Source organism: Camelus dromedarius, chromosome 8 (genome assembly GCF_036321535.1).
Source record: "Camelus dromedarius isolate mCamDro1 chromosome 8, mCamDro1.pat, whole genome shotgun sequence".
In the NCBI taxonomy this organism is placed as follows: Eukaryota; Metazoa; Chordata; class Mammalia; order Artiodactyla; family Camelidae; genus Camelus; species Camelus dromedarius.
The window spans coordinates 33,409,266-33,428,481 of record NC_087443.1 but is presented as its reverse complement, the minus strand read 5'-3'; positions in this window follow the sequence as shown (position 1 = coordinate 33,428,481).

Below are 19,216 nucleotides of genomic sequence, written 5' to 3'. Positions count from 1 at the left end.
ACAGAGAGTCTCTGGTACTGGAGTTGAGCTGGAGTTTGATGACCCAGCTGAGTCTGGGGCTGGGAGAAGGCTCTGTGCCTGTGTGTGTGTGTTTATGTGTAGAGGACAGGGAAAAGAATCACAACCAAGAACAAACACCTCAGGGAGTGCTTACTGTGGGAGGAAAGAGTGCTTAGGGAGTGCTTACTGTGGGCCAGGCACTGACTGTGCCAAGAGACTGATGTGCTTAGTGTCTCCCAAAATTGCTTGACCGTAATATCCCCCTGGGTCACTTATTAAAAATAAAGGGAGTCTGGGGTGGGTGGGGTAATATCTCAGTGGTAGAGTGCATGCTTAGCATGCACAAGGTCCTGGGTTAAATCTCCAGTACCTCCATTAAAAAAAAAATTTTTTTTTAAAGAGAGTCCCAAATGTCATAGTGTAATATTTTTAGTGCTCTTTTAAGCTTTATAATCTCAAAAGTATAAATGATAGAAACTTACAAAAACCATCCTTTGAGAGTTTATTTAAATTTCTTTTATATTTATTTAGTTTTGTGAATTTTTAATAAGACATTTTTAATTAAATTTTTTGTCTCAGTAAACATTTGCTGTCTTCAAAAAACATTAAACTTAAAATTTTATTATTCAAAATTCAAAACAACCCAAATGTCCATCAGTGGGTAACTTGATAAACAAATACTGGTGTATATCTGTATGTTGGAATACTACTTGAAGATAAAAAAGAATGAACTATTGATACACACAACAACGATAAATTTCAAAATAATGATGCTGAGTTAAAGAAGCCAGACAAAAGACAGTATATGCTGTTTGATTCCAATTACATACAGTTCTAGAAAATGCAAACCGATGTTTGCAGACAAGCAGATCAGTTGCAGACTGTGGATCAGTGGTTGCCTAGGAGGAGAGGGGAGAGGGAGGAATTACCAGGGGACACAAGGAAAGTTTTGGGGGTGATAAATATGTTCTTTATCTTGATTGTAGTGGTGGTTGGATATATGCGTCAAAGCTTACCAAAATGCATGCTTTAAATATTTGCAGTTGTTGTGTGTCAGTTATAAAATGAATGTAAATCTAATAAACTTAAAATATAAAATTATTCAAAGTCCATAAAACTTAAATAAGCATAAAAGAAACTTAGATACTTAAACTTTGTGTTCTTTGTAAGTTTATAGCATTTATACTTCTGAAATAGAAGTATACTTAATAGAATATATTTCTGCTAAAGCTTAAGAGTGCACTAAACTTTGGGGACACCAAAGTTTCATAGGTCTATGGGCTCAGTAGGCCTGGAGTGGGACCCAGGAGTCCTTGCCCTTCCAGAGAGTCTTATTAGGTGAAGTTGAAAACAGCATCATCTCTCTTTCTCTCTCTCTTTTTTTCTCTCTCTTCCCTCTTTCCACAAACCCACAGGATAGATGCCTCTGTTGGCTTCTTTCTACAGATAAGGGGTCTGAAGCTCAGAGAAGCTGGGTGACTTGCCCAAGGCCATGCACTTAATTAATAGCAGTGCTGGGATTCAGACCCAGGCAGTCTGACTCCAAAGCCTAAAGTTGGAGTAACTCAGGCAAGGTAGGGGGTGGGGGGGACTTATAACCCCAAATCCCCCAAGCCCTGCACCCTGTTAGCCCTTGACCTCAGGGCTGGAGGGATCCCATGCTGCTGCATCCCCCACTCACATCAAAGAGCCCCAGACTTCAAAGGCAGCTTGAAGGGAGAGCCACATACCTGGCTGGATATGCAGAGAAGCCCCGGAGAGCTAATATGATTAACCAGAGACCCAAAGGGGCAGGAGGAGTTTTCACAAAGCAGATAATTCAATGGAAGCAGTTTGAATCCATTCTCACCCACCACTCACTTTCAGGGCCTTTTATTCTAGCTACTGACAGAACCTCTAGACACCTGGGAATTGGGGGTGAGGTGGGAGCTGTGCCAATTGTGTGTCCATTTCATAGATGGAAAAACATGTTGGAAGCCAGCTGTTACCATTGTGCCGGGCATAGTGCTGAGTGCTTTGGACACATGCCTCATGCACAGCTCTAAGGAGGTCCTTTCACACTGTATTCTACAGGTATAATTATTCCCATTTCACTGATGAGAAAACTGAGACTTGGATTGCTTAAACACTTGCCCAGGGTCAAGGTGGTGCTAAGCAGTTGAGCTGGAATTGGAGTCCAGGTCTATTTTGACCCTAACCTTCATTCTCCATCCTGTCATTCAGAGGGGACAAGTGGCTAAGACCCCAGGCTGTTCTTCTGGTCTTTCCTCCACTCTGGTGTGAGGGCAGCACTGTGTCTGTCTGTTCACCCACTTATCACAAATGCACCTTTGGAGAACAGGTACTGGGCCATACAATGCTGAAATAATGTCCTCATGATTTGAAATGTTACAAGTCCATAAGCCCCCCCAATACTCCCACCATATCTTGTGGCTCCCACCTCCATCCCCTGTACCCCAATCATCCTCCTACCAACCGTTGCCAGGTATCATACGTGCTCCCCCCTGAGCTCCAGTCTTCACTGCACTGGCTTCCCTCCCAGGGAGACCCGGGCCCAAACCCCTTCCCAGCCTACTCCTGGCTCCTAGCACTCTTGCCCTCCTCCCTCCCACCCCAGCCCTCAGCTCCCCTTTTCTGTCCTCAGTGTGGACTGCACCCCTCAGAACCCTGTTCCTTCCCCACTGGTAAGAGGGCCTTGCCTTGCTGAGGAGTCCAGTATGGAAACTCAGAGAGCAGGATGGGAGGGGGAGAAGGTGTTGGTCTAAATTAGTACCAGTTAGACTTGGCTGGAAGTGGGTGGGGAAGGAGAGGGGTCTGAGACACCTAGGCTCTCCTCTGTGCTCAGCCCAGACTAGCTTGTGACCTTGGCCAAGGCACATGGCCTCCTTGAGCCTCAGTCTCTGCATCTGGGATGGTTCCCAGCTCTGTCCCCCACTTGGCTATCCTGGACTTGGTGGAGATCTGAGACCAGTGAGTGGAAGTGTTTCCTAACATTCAGGTCTTGCAGCTGTGGGCTTTGCATCTTCTTCCTCTTCTGTTCATCCCAACCAGCTGATGAAATGTAACAAAAAAATTTCCCCTTAGTTCTTACATATTGTGCTTTTCCGAGTACAAAATTAATGTATATTCACTGTAGAAAGCTTACTACATAACAGTATATAGAGAAAAAGAAAAATCCCTTCTAATCCTGCAATTTAGATGTAATCATGGTTAGCATTTTGGAATATGTCCTTCCTGTTAACTCCTGCCCTCGGCATTTATGTGCACATGCAGCTTTTACTTAGAAGAATCACACTGTGTGAACTGTTCTGCAAACTGCTTCTTTCATATAACCTGAACATCTTTCCAGGCCAATAAACATCCTTCTCCACTACCATCTAAAAATAAATGCTGCTTATTTAAAAAATCTCCTCCTCCAGGAAGCCAGCTGAGATTTCTCCAGCCCAATCTGCCCCTCTCTCAAGACCCTTATATTGGCGCCCCCGTTACCCACCTCCTCTTAGACTGAGATTCCAGGGAGCAGAAGTCTTCTCTGGGCCACTGCACTCAGTGCCCTGTGTATAATAGGTTAATAAATAAGGCTGAAAACAGTACTTTTCCTATAGAGCTTGCTTTCCCCAGGAAGGTTGGTTGTTGTCATCGAGAGGTGACTAAGGCAAAAGAAAGGAGCACTGCACTTGGAGTCGAAGCTGTGCCTTTGACTTTGCTTTCTTGTTTGTGCAGAAGAGTCCTAAAAGGATGAGTGCGGGGCGGTGCCCAGTTTGGTTGGCGGCGTCGGGCACTGCACCGCCGCCGGGGGAGGCGCGCGGAATAGCAGGACCGCCTGGGCCTGGGAGGTGACCGCGCCTGGCCGCTGCGCGGGGCGGGCCGAGGCCCAGGCGCCCGCCCCCGTGGGAAAGCGCGCCGAGCGCGGCCCGGGAGGCTCCGGCAGCCAGCGGAGCGGGCTGCAGCGCAGGGGAACGGAGGCGGCGGTGAGTGGCCCGGAGCGTTGTCGCGGGTTCCCAGCGCGGCGGGGCGCCCCCTCCCCAGGCCCTGATCTGAGCGCGACGGGTGCTGCCGGTTCTGTCTGCCACGCCTACGACTTGGCGCCCACCCGTGGGGAGTTCCCTGGCTCTGCGGGTCCTGCCACCGGGTCGCGAGCCCGACAAAACGGAGACAATCTGGGGTGAGCCCCCGCCTGGGCCGAGTGGTCAGAGCTCTGGGTTCAGCTGGTTGTGCCCCCCTCCCATCTGTTCCGTCCCCACTCTGGACCTCGGTCCAATAGCCTAATTCTCCTGCTGCTGGCAGGGAGGGGCAGCGTGTGCCCGCTCTGTAACCGGGGCCTCAGGATGAAGCTATCGTTCAGGGCCACTTGCAGAGCCCCCGCTTGGCGCTATGCTGACTCTGGGGTGGGGGCAGAACAGGTGGGGTGGGTCACCACCACCTTTTTGTCCTCCAGAGTGTTTCTGACACCAGGGAGTTGCTGCTGCCCCTGGGCTCAGGGAGAACAGAGCACCCCAGGAACCCCCAGGGGAGCCTAGTCTACAGCAGCCACCCCGCGATTTGTGAGCACTCACCCAGAGACTGAACCATCTTTGCACAGATATCTCATTTAGTGCTCACAACTCTACAGCGTGGGTACTAAGAGGCGATGTCGATTGCTTGAGGTGATGGCAGCCACAGGTGAGTTACCTTGAGGTGAATGAAGAGTAAGTTTCAGACCCTTTCAAGGTCCCCAGCCCTAATTTGTATTTGTATTTTGTATTCTTTCCTTCAAAAGCCCCCTCCCTCCAAACCAGTGATCTTTCCTGGGTACCTGGTCTGTCTGCTGTCCTCTGCCATGCTGCCCAGGGTCGGGGTGAGGTGGGAGATTGCTGGGGCAGGGCCATGCAGACCCGGCAGAGAGGGAAGGGCATGCAGACCCAGTCAAGGGGCTCACGTGACCTCTGCACCATTCTTGGCTTCCCACGACTCCAAAGAACCGCCCCCTGGGCCCCGTCTCACCCGTTGTCTGCTGTGTAAGGAGCCAGCTTGGTCCGAGCCCTAGTGTAACCTTGGGCCCCTCTCTGGGGCTCAGTTTCCCTCATCAGAGTTAGGGGTGACTACAGGAACCAGGGTGAAAGTGGAAGGAGCAGAGAAGAAAGAGGCTCTAGAAAGCTGCTGGGTCCTTCATGCTCCAGACCAGTTCCCTTCAGTGCACGCCACTGTGCCCTGACACCCTGTCTTTATATCCACCCTCTCCAGTCCCCTTCCAGCTCCTGCATCTTCTCAAAGCTGAGTTGTTGGTTGTGCTCCCTCCCCACACTTCCTACCACCTACCTACTTCCTTCACCCCTAAGAGTGTGTCCCACCCCCACCCACCATAGAAACTGCTCCAGCTTGTGTTGTGGGACATGCATGTTGCCAAATTGGTTTAGCCCTGCTAGACCTCAAAGCAGCCTTTGACATAGTTGAAAGGCAGTTGAAACGCTCTCCTACCCCTTGGCTTTTGTGCCACCAAGCTTCCCTCCCACCTCCCCAGCTGCACCTGCTCAGTCTTCTGTCCTCTTGCCTCCCTTCTTCTCTAGTGCCCCCCCACCCACTCTGCTCTGATGATTCCCCTCCCCTCCCACTACTTCTCCTGGAGGGTTTTTGCCATCCTGAGGCTTTAAACCCCGCCTGATGCCAGTGGTGCCCTGCTTTTCTCTACCCCAGACCACTCTGAGCCTAGGACCCCCATCCACCGCCCACCCGTGTGTCTCCCTTGGGCTCTCTCATGGCATCTCCAGCTCCCCACCCACACCGTCCAGGACTGAGCTCTTCACATACTCCTTCACTCAAGCCCCAGCCTCTACCCCGTTACTCAAGCCAGACACCCTGATTCCCTCCCCTCCCCAACATCCCAGCATCCAATCCAATACTAGCCTGTCGATTCTGCTTTAAATATCATTCTCTAGAACCCATCTGTCCCTCTGCAGCTCCTCTGTCACCACCCTGGTCCTGGCCACCATCGTCTTTCCCCTGGACGACTGCAGTGGCCTCCTTGCTGGTCCCCATAATTCATTCCACACTCAAGCAGCCGTGGTCAGGACTGCCACACTTCCCTCATTAAAACCCCAGAGTTCCCATTGTCTCAGAGTCAAATACAAGGTCCTGAAGCCTAGTTTTGCTGCCTCATTCTCTCCAGGTGCAGCAGCCTTCAGCCTTCTTTCAGCTCCTGGAATCTAATGAGCTTGTTCCCACCCCAGAGCATTTGCCCTTGCCGTCCCCTCTGCCTGAATGCCCTTTCTCCCACTCTGCCTGGCAAACACCTATTAGCCTTCGGGTCTTTGCTTAAATGTGACCTCCTTGGAGAGGTATTTCCCCACCACCCTGTCTAAAGATGACCCCCTTTCACACCATCTCCGAGCACCCTGTCTTTTCCCTTTAGAGCACTTCTTGTCAGCTGTGGTTACATCCTTACTTGGGGGCTACTGGTTCATGTCTGCCTCCCATAGTGGACTGTAAGCCCCACAAAGGCTGTTGGGTTTACCATGTGTTGCTCTGCATCCCTGAACTTAGCATGGTGCCAGGGACACATGAGGGAAATACCCGTAATGAAGGAGAGGAGAGGCCAGCTGCCCAGGCTGTCTTGCTGCCATCTGTCCAGCAGATGGCCTCCCAGGGCAGAACTTCATCAGTCCTCAGATTCCAGGGTGGCTTCCCCTTCTGGCAGAGATCCCAGGGGCAGGTGCGGGAGCCAGGCTCCCCCCTTTTGCCTTCCTGTCCCACAGAGCCCTCTGCATGCCTCTCCCTTTGAGACTTAGGGCTCTGCATCGTGATTGTTCCCCCCTCCCCATCTCCTGCAGGGGGCTCATGGCAACTGAAAACCAGAGGCCAGATCAAACCATTTTGTTTTTCCTTGGTACCTGTGCAGAGCTCGGAAAACTGAATGACCAGTGGGAAAACCAAATGACTCAGCCCCCCGAGGAGAGGCTGTGCTCCTGCCGGTTAACATTTGGAGCCTGATTGTCTGGGTTCTAACCCTGGCTCCGTTGCTTACTAGTGCTGAGACTTTGGACAAGTTACTTAACCTCTCTGTGCCTCATTTTCCTTCTCTGTAAAAGTGACCATAGTACCTGCCTCATAGGTTGTTGTGACACTAGAATGAGAAAATACATGACGACTATTTAGCATGGTGCCTGGCATGTAGTAAATGCTGGCAGTGAATGCCAGCTTTTGCTATTGAACAGTCTTCTGCCCTACTGGAACCCCTCCCAGCCCCAGATGTAGGAGAGACTGGCCACTGCTGCACTGGGCACAATCATCCACGCGTGTGCACGGCACACACACACACAGGGAAAAGTGCAGGAACAACACACAGTTCTCCCAGCTGCAGCCCGGGCGGGCCGAGGTCCCTCCCTTGTTAGGACAGGGGAGCCCAGCAGATAACCTGTCACCTTCCTGCACTGTGCTTCCTGCACCTAGTGCCACTGGCCTGGCAGGACAGTTGCCATGGCAGCAGATGACCAGGCCTGCAGGCAGGGACAGTGGCTGGCCTTGGCGGAACTCTCTGGCTCTTTAGAAGGGGGTGGCTTCCTGCCAAAGCACAGGCCTTCCTGCTGCCCAGACGTTCCGCTGGCATGGGCAGCCATGGCCACACCCAGAGCCCACCAGTCTCCCTGCCCTGGGAACTGGGAGGCTAAGCCAGCCACTCACTTCTGGACATTCTCTCAGAAGCGCTTGAGAATTCAGTTTGTGCCTGGCCTCTTCTGCCCTCGATCATCATAGGCTAGTTTTACCAGTCCTAGGACTTCATCTAAACGAATCTTATGCTGTGTTCTCATTTGGATCTGGTTTCTTTCACTCTCACGTCTATGATCTTCATCAATGATGATGTGTGTCTTGGTGGTTCATTTGTTTTAGTTGCTAGGAAATAATTCCATTCTGACACTGTACCACAATTTGTTCATCCATTCTCTTGATGGACATTTGAGTTGTTTTCATATTTTGGTCTATTTTGGGTAACACTGCTAGGAACATTTTGTCGATGGCATGGCTGACAAGGTATATGTGCACTTTTAGGTATGTTACACATGCCGGGGAAGAGTCAGCAAGCTCTACCCTTTCATTTTGCAGGTGGAGAAACAGGCCCAGAGAAGGGAACAGACTTGGCCCCCAGACTCCCCAGTCAGTCAGTGGGCTAAGGAGGGATGCCACTGGCCATTTGGGTACAACCGCTCGTGCTGGCGAAAGGCCCTGGGTCCCTGGCAGGGAAGAGGAGAGAAAGAATATTTTTTGAGCATCTAATGCATTTCAGGCCCTTCATATGTATTATATCATTTGTGCTAATCTTCAAAAGAACCCCACCAATTAGGCATTATCGTGCCCATTTTACAGATGAGGGGCTTAGTCTGAGAAGCATATTTATAGAGGTGGAGTTGGGGTTCACGCAGGCTTGTCTGAGTCTAGAGACTGACCCCTCCATTACGTGCTGCCACCTGGCGGGGTGAAGGGCCCCTGCGCTGGGGTGGCAAGGCCAAGTGTGGAACCTGCAGGCAGATCAGAAACTTGAGAGGCTCCTCACATCAGTGGGTCCCCAGGCAGGATGGGAAGCAGCAGGGAGGAATGGCCAGGGTCATTCTGTTTAAAACCCCTACCAGATCCCAACTGGCCTGAATTTCCCTTCTGAGGGCAACTCAGGTAAGTAAGATTACCGAGCCTCAAGTCCCAGCTTCGTGGTTAACTTGCTGTGTGACCTTAAGCCAGGCATTGTCTCTCTGTGCTTCTGGTACTTTCTAGTTCTGACCCAAGGTTGGGACTGAGGGTCTCCAGTCTTTCATTGGCCTGACAGGTGCTCTTTGCTCCAGGGCTGCCACTGGGGAAACTGGAGGGGAGAGGTGGCTTTGGGACTTCCAGGACTACCCCATGGGGCTTTTTGGTGTCTCCACTTCCTACACAGTGGTCTTCCTACTCAGAACTGGACTTCAGTCCACTGGGGACTTCTTCAGGAGGCCTTTTGTGTGTGTGTGGGAGGGGGCACTTATATTCTCCATTCTATGGGGGTTCTTCATGATTGTGGTAAAATATGCATAACATAAAATTGACTTTTTAACCACCTTCAAGTGTACAATACAGTAGCATTAAGTACACTTGCATTATCTTGCAACCGTGGACCGCCATCCATCTCTAGAACTCTTTCACCTTCCTCCAGTGAACCTCCTTCCCCATTAAACACTAACTTGAGAGGCTTTTTGAATAGTGGTTTTTGGAGGGGAGGTGGCCCTCTCTGAGTGACCTGGGTGAAGCTGTTAGAGGAAGTGAGAGAATGTGGAATAAACTGGTGAGAAAGGCGGGGATTTGTGGGAGAAACCAGGGCCCCTGAGAGGAGGGACTTAGCCATAGCCCGCTCCCCTCCCAGACCCTGCCTGGGGCTTTCCTGATCCCCTGCCCAGGGCCCTTCCTTCCTTCCTTCCTTCCTTCCTTCCTTCCTTCCTTCCTTCCTTCCCTCCTTCCTTCCCTCCTTCCTTCCTTCCTTCCTTTCTTTCTTTCTTTCTTTCTTTCTTTCTTTCTTTCTTTCTTTCTTTCTTTCTTTCTTTCTTTCTCTTTCTTTCTCTTTCTTTCCCTTTCTTCCTTTCTTCCTTTCTTCCTTTCTTTCTTCCTTTCTTTCTTCCTTTCTTTCTTTCTTTCTTTCTTTCTTTCTTTCTTTCTTTCTTTCTTTCTTTCTTTCTTTCTTTCTTTCTTTCTTTCTTTCTTTCTTTCTTTCTTTCTTTCTTTCTTTCTTTCTTTCTTTCTTTCTTTCTTTCTTTCTTTCTTTCTTCTTTCTCTTCCTCTAACTGCCAGCCACCACCCCCATCTGGCCTCTCCCTACAGAATAGTGGGCAATTTAACCACTTCGCCGCTGCCTCCTGCCAGCAGCAGCTCCGAGCTGCACCCTTTTCAGGGACTTGAAGGAGGGGTGACAGGCTGGGAGTGCGTGTGGGTTCCAGAAAGAGACTTGTCTGTAGGTTTCTGAATGTCATATGTCAGCTACGTGTGAAGTCAGAGCCGGGAGAGCAGCTTCCTGAGTGGCAAGAGATGCTGAGTGGGGAGAGAAAGAAGGGTTTCATTTTCTTCTTGACTCCCTTGGGAAAGAGCCCTCTGGGGGGTCTGGAGTCAGACTAACAACAGTTCAGGCTTTTTCTGGTCTTAGAGGTTCCCACCAGCCTTTGAAAGCCCTGGCAGTGTTTAGCTGGAGAAGTCTGGGGGTGGGGTATGAGATGGCATTTCTCAAATATTTGAAAGAAAGAGGTATGTACCTGTGTGCTTATGGTCCCAGAGCGGGGTGGGGAGCAGGACCAGCTGCCGACTGAGGAGAGTGGCTGGGAAGTAGGGGTCAGACTCATGTTAGGAGAAGCATGTCCTAAGGCCAGCACAGTTCTGCGGGAAGTCCCCCTAGGGGGTGAGCTCCCGTCCCTGGGAGGATTAATGTGAAGCAGCACGTTAGTGGCTGAACACAAGGGCTCTGGAGTCAGAGATGGCTGGGGGACGCTGGGCAAGTTCCTCAACCTCTCTGTACCTCAGTTTCTTCATTCAAAAAATGAGGATGGTAACGAAGTACACTTTTCAAAATGATGAATGAAATTGTGGATCTGAAGTCTAATACAGTAGCAGCACTTTGAGAGGTTTGGCATAATGTGGGTGGGGTGGAGAGTTGGGTTAAGTCTCCGCCAAGAGCCCTTCAGCCCTGATGTCCTATAGAAAGAGAACCAGGGGGCTCATTCTGGCAGTGCATCAGAGTTGTCTGAAGTTTGGCATCTGCCACCAAATGGACAGTTTGTCTACCTCCCCATCACAGATGGAGTCTGAGAAGAGTACCTGTGTTTATGTGCTAGGCAATAATTATTTATCCTGCTTTACAGATGAGGAGACTGAGGCCCAGAGAGGTTCCTTGACTTGCCTGATGTAGACATGGCAATGCAGAAACTAGATTAGGACTTGGGTCCCCAGAAGCCTGGTCAGAGGCCCTGTCCACCCAACCTGTCTGGTCATGGTTCCTCTCAAGGCTGGCCTCTTGGTTTTCCACTCAGTTAGGTGGATTGCCTCTAAGGGGCAGCCCCTCCTCAGGTCTCCCCGTTGACCTGGCTGAGGCGTTCTCAGGGCTGCTCTGGGCCTGGGGCTCTTCCTCCTAACCCTCCTTCCTTCAGCATCCTTGCACCTGCAACGTGGCCTGAAGGCTCTCCCCACTCAATCCTGCCCTCTCCCCGCTTGTCTTTCACAGGTGTTTCCCCCAGTAACCCGCTTGCACTGCTAACTTGGCCTTGGTGACACACGGCGCGGAGGGCACGTGCGCTTACCGAGGGGCACCCAGGCATGCTGAGCAGAGTCTCACCCACCACCCACGGGGTTGTCTTGTTTGTTTCTGGAGCACAGGGGCAGGGTGGGCTTTTGTTGTGGGTAGAAAAGGTGAGCTTTGAAGTCACACTGCCTGGTGAGAACCCTGGTTTAGCTGCTTATCAGCTAAATAAGGATTAGTGCATCTCCCTGAGGCTGGGTTTCCTCATATTCTAAGGAGGATAAGATGACTCCTGCCTTGTAGGGCTGGGGCGAGGCTTCAGTGAGTTAATGCACGTGAATTGTGGTGCACGCTAAATGCTCAGTGTCTCCCCTCCCCTGTAGGAGGGAAGACGATGCAGGGGAGGGGGCAAAATGCAATCTCTGAATCCATGCCTCTAGCCTCAGAAAGCACCCTGGATTTGGAGGGCTATATGTGTTCCTTTGAGCCTTGGCCAGCACACTCTTAACAGGAGTTGGCATCACCAGGTCCCCTGCCACTACAGGTGGGAACACTGTACCCTGTGTTAGGGGCAAGCCAGAATCTTGGTACAGAGACAGGTTGCTGAGTGTCCGTTTGGCCTGTTGCAGCTGGAAGAGGGCCTTGGGGTCACTTGGCCCTGTGGTTCCCAAACACTAGACACTTGACCCTTGCCTTCGAACCACCCAGGGGGCTTTCCCAGGCTCCAGCCCTGGAGATTCTGGCTTTGGAGGGCTGGGGTGGAGCCTGGGAATCTGTGGTCGAACCCCTTCTGCTGGCAATTCAAATACACATGTAGGCAGTCTGGGAACAACTGTTTAGTCCTGGCCCAGGGTTTACCCCTGACTGCCAGGACAGGGCATGCCTGTCTCAGATGGCCAGGGGAGGGGAGGGGAGGGGGCGCATGGAGAGGCCTTCCAAGCCACCGGGCTTTAGTGGCCTCTGGTTTACATGAGCGTGTCTGGCTTGCCTTTATGCTTCTGAGTTTGTTTTGGAAAGGAACGAACTCTAATGAGCTGGGCTGTTTCTCTGTGGCTTTGAGCTGCTCCTGCCCATGGCTGGGTGCCTCCAAGTTAGCGAAGGGGGAGTGAGGCAGTGTCTGTCCCTCCTGAGAAGCCTAGCTGTAGGCCATTAGGACAAAGAAGGAGACTGGGTCATGAGAGAGTTCCTCAATTCTGGGAACAGTCAAGCAGAGGCGAGGACCACTACCCCTCAAAGATTTTGTAGAGGGAATCCTTCTAGGTCTGTCCGGGTGCACTGTCTGGCCTCTCAGATGTTTGTTTAAAATGCAATTATTGAGGGGGAGGGTATAGCTTAGTGGTAAAGTTTGTGCTTAGTATACATGAGGTCCTGGGTTCAATCGCCAGTACCTCCATTAACATAAATAAACAAATAAAGACAACCTAATTACCTCCCTCCCAAAAGTATATAGTGCTGTATGTCAATGATATCTCAATAAATCTTGAAGGCAAAAAAGTTTTTTTTAAATAATAAAATGCAATTGTTACTTCTGTCATACACTGATGGAGGTAGAGGTGAAACGGGGTGATATCTGGGGGTTGTTTTAAAATACTCCAGAAACAAAACCAAAATTAAAAAAAAGATAATAGTAGATGAAGTAAGTGTGGCAACATCTTGATAATTGTCGTATCTGATAATGCATTTATAGAATGGATTATGCTAGTCTCTATTTTTGTGCATCTAAGAAGTGTTCAAGATAAAAATTTTAATTGACAATGATTAGAATATATCATAGATGGTCGGGGTAAAAAAAATCCAACTGTACAAAAGGATAGTGAGTGGAGGGCAAGTCTGCTTCCCCTCCCCAGGCCTCATTTATCCTCCGAGGGCTCAGCCCTCTTCCCAGCGTCTTCTGTAGCCTCCCCAAGATGTATACAAGCCTACCAGCTAACTTTTATTATTATTATTTAAAAATAGATAACACATGCACGTGGGACAAAATTCGAATGCACGAGAAGGTATGCAGTTAAAAGTGTCCATCCTGCCTGAGGCCCCAACCACCCAGTTCCCTGGAGGCAACTAAAATCACTGGTTTCTTACCTGTCCTTCAGAGACATTTAATGTATAGTTGACCATTGACCATCGCAGGGATTAGGGGTGCCCATCTATGTGCAGCCAAAAATCCACGTGTAATTTATGGTTGGCCCCTGGCAATATTCCCGGTTCTGCATGCCCAGATTCAACCAAATGTGAATATTGTAGTATGTGTTCATGGGAAAAAATCTACACATAAGTGGCCCCCTGCAGTTCAAACCCATGTTATTCAAGGGTCAACTATAGTGTGTGTGTGTGTGTGTGTGTGTGTGTGTGCGCGCGCCTATAGGCAACCTTCTGTATCCATCGGTTCCGCATCAGCTGATGTGTGTTGTACGTCCGGCTGACATGGCTGTACTACTATAGAAGGGACTTGAACATCTGCAGAGTTTAGTATCCATGGGGGTCCTGGAGTCAGTCCCCTGTGGATGCTGAGGGACAATATGTATACAACTCCTAAAATGCTAGAATATTAGAGACCCAGTCCTGCACTGTCCTCTCCTGCCTCCCTCCTTCCTCCCTCCTTCCCTCTTACCTCAGCTGCAGAGTTGAGTAAGTAATTTTCCTTAATCATCATCAACATATGTGCGGCTTTCCGTCTGGCGTTGTTCTCTTTGCTTCATTTTCCCTCCATCTCATCCCTTTTTCTCACAGGAACCAGGGTAGTGTGTTTGATCAATGTTTTTGCATGATGCACGTATCCTCATTTGAAAAAACTAAGGTATTTTTCTAAGTGTTGTTACTTTACGTTCATGGTATTGTATGGCTAATCTAGCTCTGTTTGTTACTTTTATTGCAGGATACTGTGTTTTTAAGCTCGCTCCATGTTTCTGTGTGTGCACCTGGATTTTTGGGTGTACCTGTTGGACGGGATTCCATGGTTGGAATCCATATGACTTATCATTCCCCTAGAGACGGATGCCAAGGCTGGCTCCAAGCTGTCACAGACAACACTGCCCTGACTGTCTCTGCCTGTGCCCACTCCTGAAGTTGGCACCCAGCTCTAAAGATCATTTTCCATCAGCCCACGTATATTGTATTTTAAAAATAGCTGCATTATATTTCTAGTTTCTGGATGTTCCATAGTTTATCTAGCCAATCATCTCTCTGTCCACAGACTTTTCGGCAGTTTCCAATCTTTCACCATCGAAAACTGAAAATAACCTTGCACAGTTGTCAATTTATACATGTGCAGGCACGTCTCTAGGCTAAATTCCTAGAAATGGAATTGCTGAGGCAAAGAGTCTGCATTTGCCATGTGGATAGATAACTGTCGAGCAGTGGGAGAGTGTCCCTTTCCTACACCACTTCTGGCGCTAAGGTTCTTTGAGGCTCGGAGGGTGTGGGTGACCTGACTGGAATAACACTGCCCATGAGTGTTGGCACCGAGACTAGAACATAGGAGGCTGGGCCTGGGCCAGTCAGTGATCTTTCCAAGGCACTTAGCGCCTGTGAATCCCAAGCTTCATGGGGTCTGGGATCTTCCCAGTAAGAAGTCTGGGAGGCCTTGGCCTCTCCTGGAATGTTTCTGGTAAGTAAGCACGCCTCCCTGCCCACCATTCTGGGCAGGGGTCAGCCCAGGAGCTCTGTTCCTGGGGACCAGGAACTCGCCATCTAAAGGCCTTGAGAAGACACTGCCAAGCCTCTGTGGCTCCCTTGACCCCCCCCCCGCCCCCTCCTTCCCTGTAGCATCTTCCTAAATGGCTCTCTTGGAGTGAGACATCCTTGGGAGCCTGAGTGGTGTTGCTTGGATACAACCGGGCAACAGATCTGGGTTATTTAAGGGAGACAGAGGGTGGGAGGGAAGGGGTGACAGCCTGTTTATTCAGGGATGGATGGTCTTCCTGCTGCAGGGTTTGGCAGGCCCCTTCTCAAAACTCCCCTATTCTGCCCCGCCTCATTATTTTCAGTGTCCAGGGCCTGGGATTCTGCAGTGAGACCCAGCAGAAGGCCACTTGGAGCTCCTGATAGCAGTGGGGGCAGGGGATTCTCTGCACATAGGGGAAGGGGTGGAAGAGGAGGTGAGGGCAGAGGGAGATGCCTCGGAGGGGACCTTCTGACCATGCCAGCAGCCCTGACTACTATTACGCTATTGAGCTTCCTCTTGGACTATTTGTTAAGGGCTTTACATTTGTTAGTTCATTTAATCTCAAAATTCTGCCAAGGTCTGTATGACTAGCCTCATTTTATAGATTCAGAAACAGAGGCTCAGAGAAGCTCAGAGAAGCTAAGAGAACTGCCTGAAGTCACATAGCTAAGAAGTGGCAGAAACTGAGTTAAAACTCAGGTCTATCTCATGCCAAAGCTGAAACAAATCACTCTACGTCACTGAGTTGGTAGGGCCCTCGCAGGACATCTTTCATTCTGAGCTGACCTGGAAGACTGTGCTGAGTGCCCTCTTCCCTGCTCCCCCTGCACCCTGGTCCCCCTTCCACCCTGCAGGAAACACCGTTGCTCTGAAAGATCAGTTTACAGGTCTGTGAGCAGCTGGAGCAGGGCGAGGTCTGGCTCATCTCTGCACGGGAGCCCAGAGTCAGGCACACTGTAGGTACCCAACGACGCCACATGGAGTGCCAATGCTTGAGCAGCTCACTTTGAGATGGAATCCTCACTCTCTCCCTGACAGCCCTGCAGGGACCAGAAGACAATGTCATGCCTCTGAGCCTTTTCCGCTCCAACTGAACAGGCTCAGGCCCTTTTCAGCATTCCCTGGGGCTGGGCTCCAGATCTCTACCCTCGTGCTGTCTTGCTGGGATTCAGCACCCATGTTTCTGGGCAGTCATGGTCTGATCAGTTAGGAGTCCACTGAGGCTCTGGGTGGGGTGGTGAAGACTGCTGGGTGTCTGCCCTGTGTGGCCTGGGACACCCACTAGAGGGAATTTAACTCTTCAGTGCCCCAGCTTTTAGAGAAAGGACATCTCAAACTAGGCTGGGCTGAATTGTGTGTGGAGGGGTGGATGGGTGGGGGAGTGGGGAGAGACAAGCCAGGTGAGCTGTGCAGAGGGACAAATCAATACGTGTGTGGGTCCTGGGCTGACTATTCAGCTATAGTCAGTATTGTCTATAGTCAGTATTGTCCCCTCCTCTGCCTCTGAACCCCAGTGCAACCTTACACTTCGCAGATCTTTATCACGGCCTGCCTTTAGTCACAGTTTCCCACTTAATAACGATGACAATAAAGACCACTCTGTGCCAGGATGATGCTACATACTTTGCCTTCATTGCCCCATTTAAGCCCCACAACCACCAGCTCAGGTAAGTGTCATGCATTGCCTGAGGCTCAGAGACCTCCATTATTTTTAAAGTAGCCCCACCAGCACACTCTGTTACACCATTCTGTTGTGCTCTCATTTTCATAGCATGAATCACTCAGCAATGACCTTGCTTCTGGTTTTGTTTACTTGTTTATTGTATCCCCTGTCCCCTCCCTACTAAAATGTCAGCCCCTGAAGGCAGGACCTTGTCTGCCTCATTCACTGCTCAGGGCCTAGAACAGGGCTTAGAATACAAAAAGGGCTCTGTAAATGTTTGTTGATTGATTGACTGAATGAATAAACTATCTGTTGGGTAAATGAACCAGGATTCCATCTCCCTTTTCTCTCTTCTTCTGATGGAGAACTCTCCCTGTAGTACTTGAGGAATGTTCTGGAGATAGAATTGCCCTCCTCCCACATGTCCTGGGCAGTCTTTGGTCAGGCACTGAGTGGTACTGGGGGAGGGAGGGGAGGTCCCTTTGCCCTTAGGACTTCATTGTTCTTCAAAGCATTTTCAAGCTGCAGGTCACAGGTAAAATCAGTTTTGTGTGCTGCAATCAGCAAAAAAAGAAGAAATAGGATAGGATAGATTAGAAAGTATCTGTGCATCACACACAGTAAGGCTGAGCATTTCTGGTGTATTTATATCTCTGTGTAGCTGGTAGTCCCAAAGTAAAATGTATTTCTTTTTTTTGTTTTTAATTTGAAGTATAGTTGATCTACAATATTGTTAGTTTCAGGTGTACAGCAAGTGATTCAGATACATATACATCTATTTTCAGATTCTATTCCATTATAGGTTATAAGATATTGAATATAGTCCCCTGTGCTAAACAGTAAATCCTTGTTGCTTATCTATTTTATGTATAGTAGTTTGAATCTGTTAAACCCCTATTCCTGATTTGTCCCTCCCTCCCTCCTTTGCCCTTCTGGTAACCATAAGTTTGTTTTTTTTGTGTGTGTAAGTCTGTTTCTGTTTTGCATATAGATTCATTTGTATTATTTTTCAGATCCACGTATAAGTGATATCATATAGTATTTGTCTTTCTCTGTCTGGGTTACTTCATTAAGTATGATATTCTCCAGGCCCATCCATGTTGTGACAAATGGCAATATTTCATTCTTTTTTCATGACTGAGTAATACTCCATTGTATAAATATACCACATCTTCTTAAGCCAAATGTCTGTTGATGGGCACTTGGGTTGTTTCCATGTCTTGGTTATTGTAAACAGTGCTGCTATGAATATTGTGGTATATGTATCTTTTAAAATTAGAGTTTTTGTTTTTCTGCATATAGACCCTAAAATGTATTTCTTACTTTGAGTCTCCATCAAAAAAGTTTGAACCTAATATGTGAATTTGGGAGGTGGGAGATGTTATCCTTGGACCTAGACCCAAAGGAGGGCACAACCAATGAAATTAATAATCCTGCTGATAATTATAATGTCAAGTACTGAATGCATATTCTATGCCAGGCAGGAGTACTCAGGTCCCAGGGCCCTGCACAGAGGTGAGGGGGAAGGAATCCAGAGCAGACAGGGATCCTGTGAGCAGGGAAGACTGCCTGGAGGAGGTGGAACTTAAGCTCAGCCTGGAAGAACCCCTCTGCCCTGGCAGGTTCAGGGCTGGGTCAGGGTGTGAGCTCAGGTGGCAATAATAGTAACAATAACAGTAGCCGCCATTAGTGAGCTCTGTCTGAACGCCAAGCACCCCTTCAATCCTCCAGGAGGCAGAAACTGTTCTTCATACCATTTTACAAATAAGGAAAAAAGGACTTGGAGAAATGTGGTGACATTTAGGGTAGGGGTCACGTAGTGGTAAAATTGCTGAGGCTAGATCCAGGGCAGGTCAGCCCTACCCAGAGCCCTTGTCTTTCAGCCCTGGACTGCACACTGAAGGGGCCTTAACAAACGAGGGCTGCTGGATCCTGGAGGTGGGGCAGTGGGCCTGGAGGGGCAGACAGCCACCGCGGGACCTGGGGCAGCCGGGGCAAATGGGGACTGGCCTGCTTTGGGGCTCAGAGGCCGCCTGGCTCAAGAGGAAGACAGGCTCTAAGACGCCCACCCTGGAGGGCCCACGTGGGTCCCAGTCTTGGCAATAATGTGGCCACGGCGGGCCAAGCCAGGTCAGCTCTCTGCCCTCACATTATCCATCCCTCTGGCCCAGCATCCCCCAGCCTGTGGCGGGCTTGGCGCGAAGCGAGGAACACAACAGAGCAGTAAGGGCTGTTTCTCATCTTTTGTTCAGGTCTCATTTTTGCTGGTTTGAACCCAGCTCCTCTGTCTTCCGGCGAGTCGTTTGTGCCTGTCAGGAAGTCATTCTTGGCTTGAGCGTTCCCACAAGCTAACTGGGAGTTCCCATAGCTTATGGTTCTGCGCAGGGACTGAACTTGGGGGCTCTCTCCCAAGAGCACTAGCACCTTGCTTGCCTGGGTGGAGGGGACTGTGGACGGCCCCCAGCGGTTCTCCTCGGCGTGTGAATAAGGGAGGGTTCACTAGCCTTTGCAACAGCAGCTTACCTGGTTTTGGATGGTGGGGGGTTGGTTTGTGTGGGTGCTACTCACACCCACCTATACACACATGCTCACTTGTTTATCCACACTCGTGCCCACTAGACACTCACACAAATATGCACATCCTTGTTCACAGCTCTATGAACATGTGTTCACACTTCAG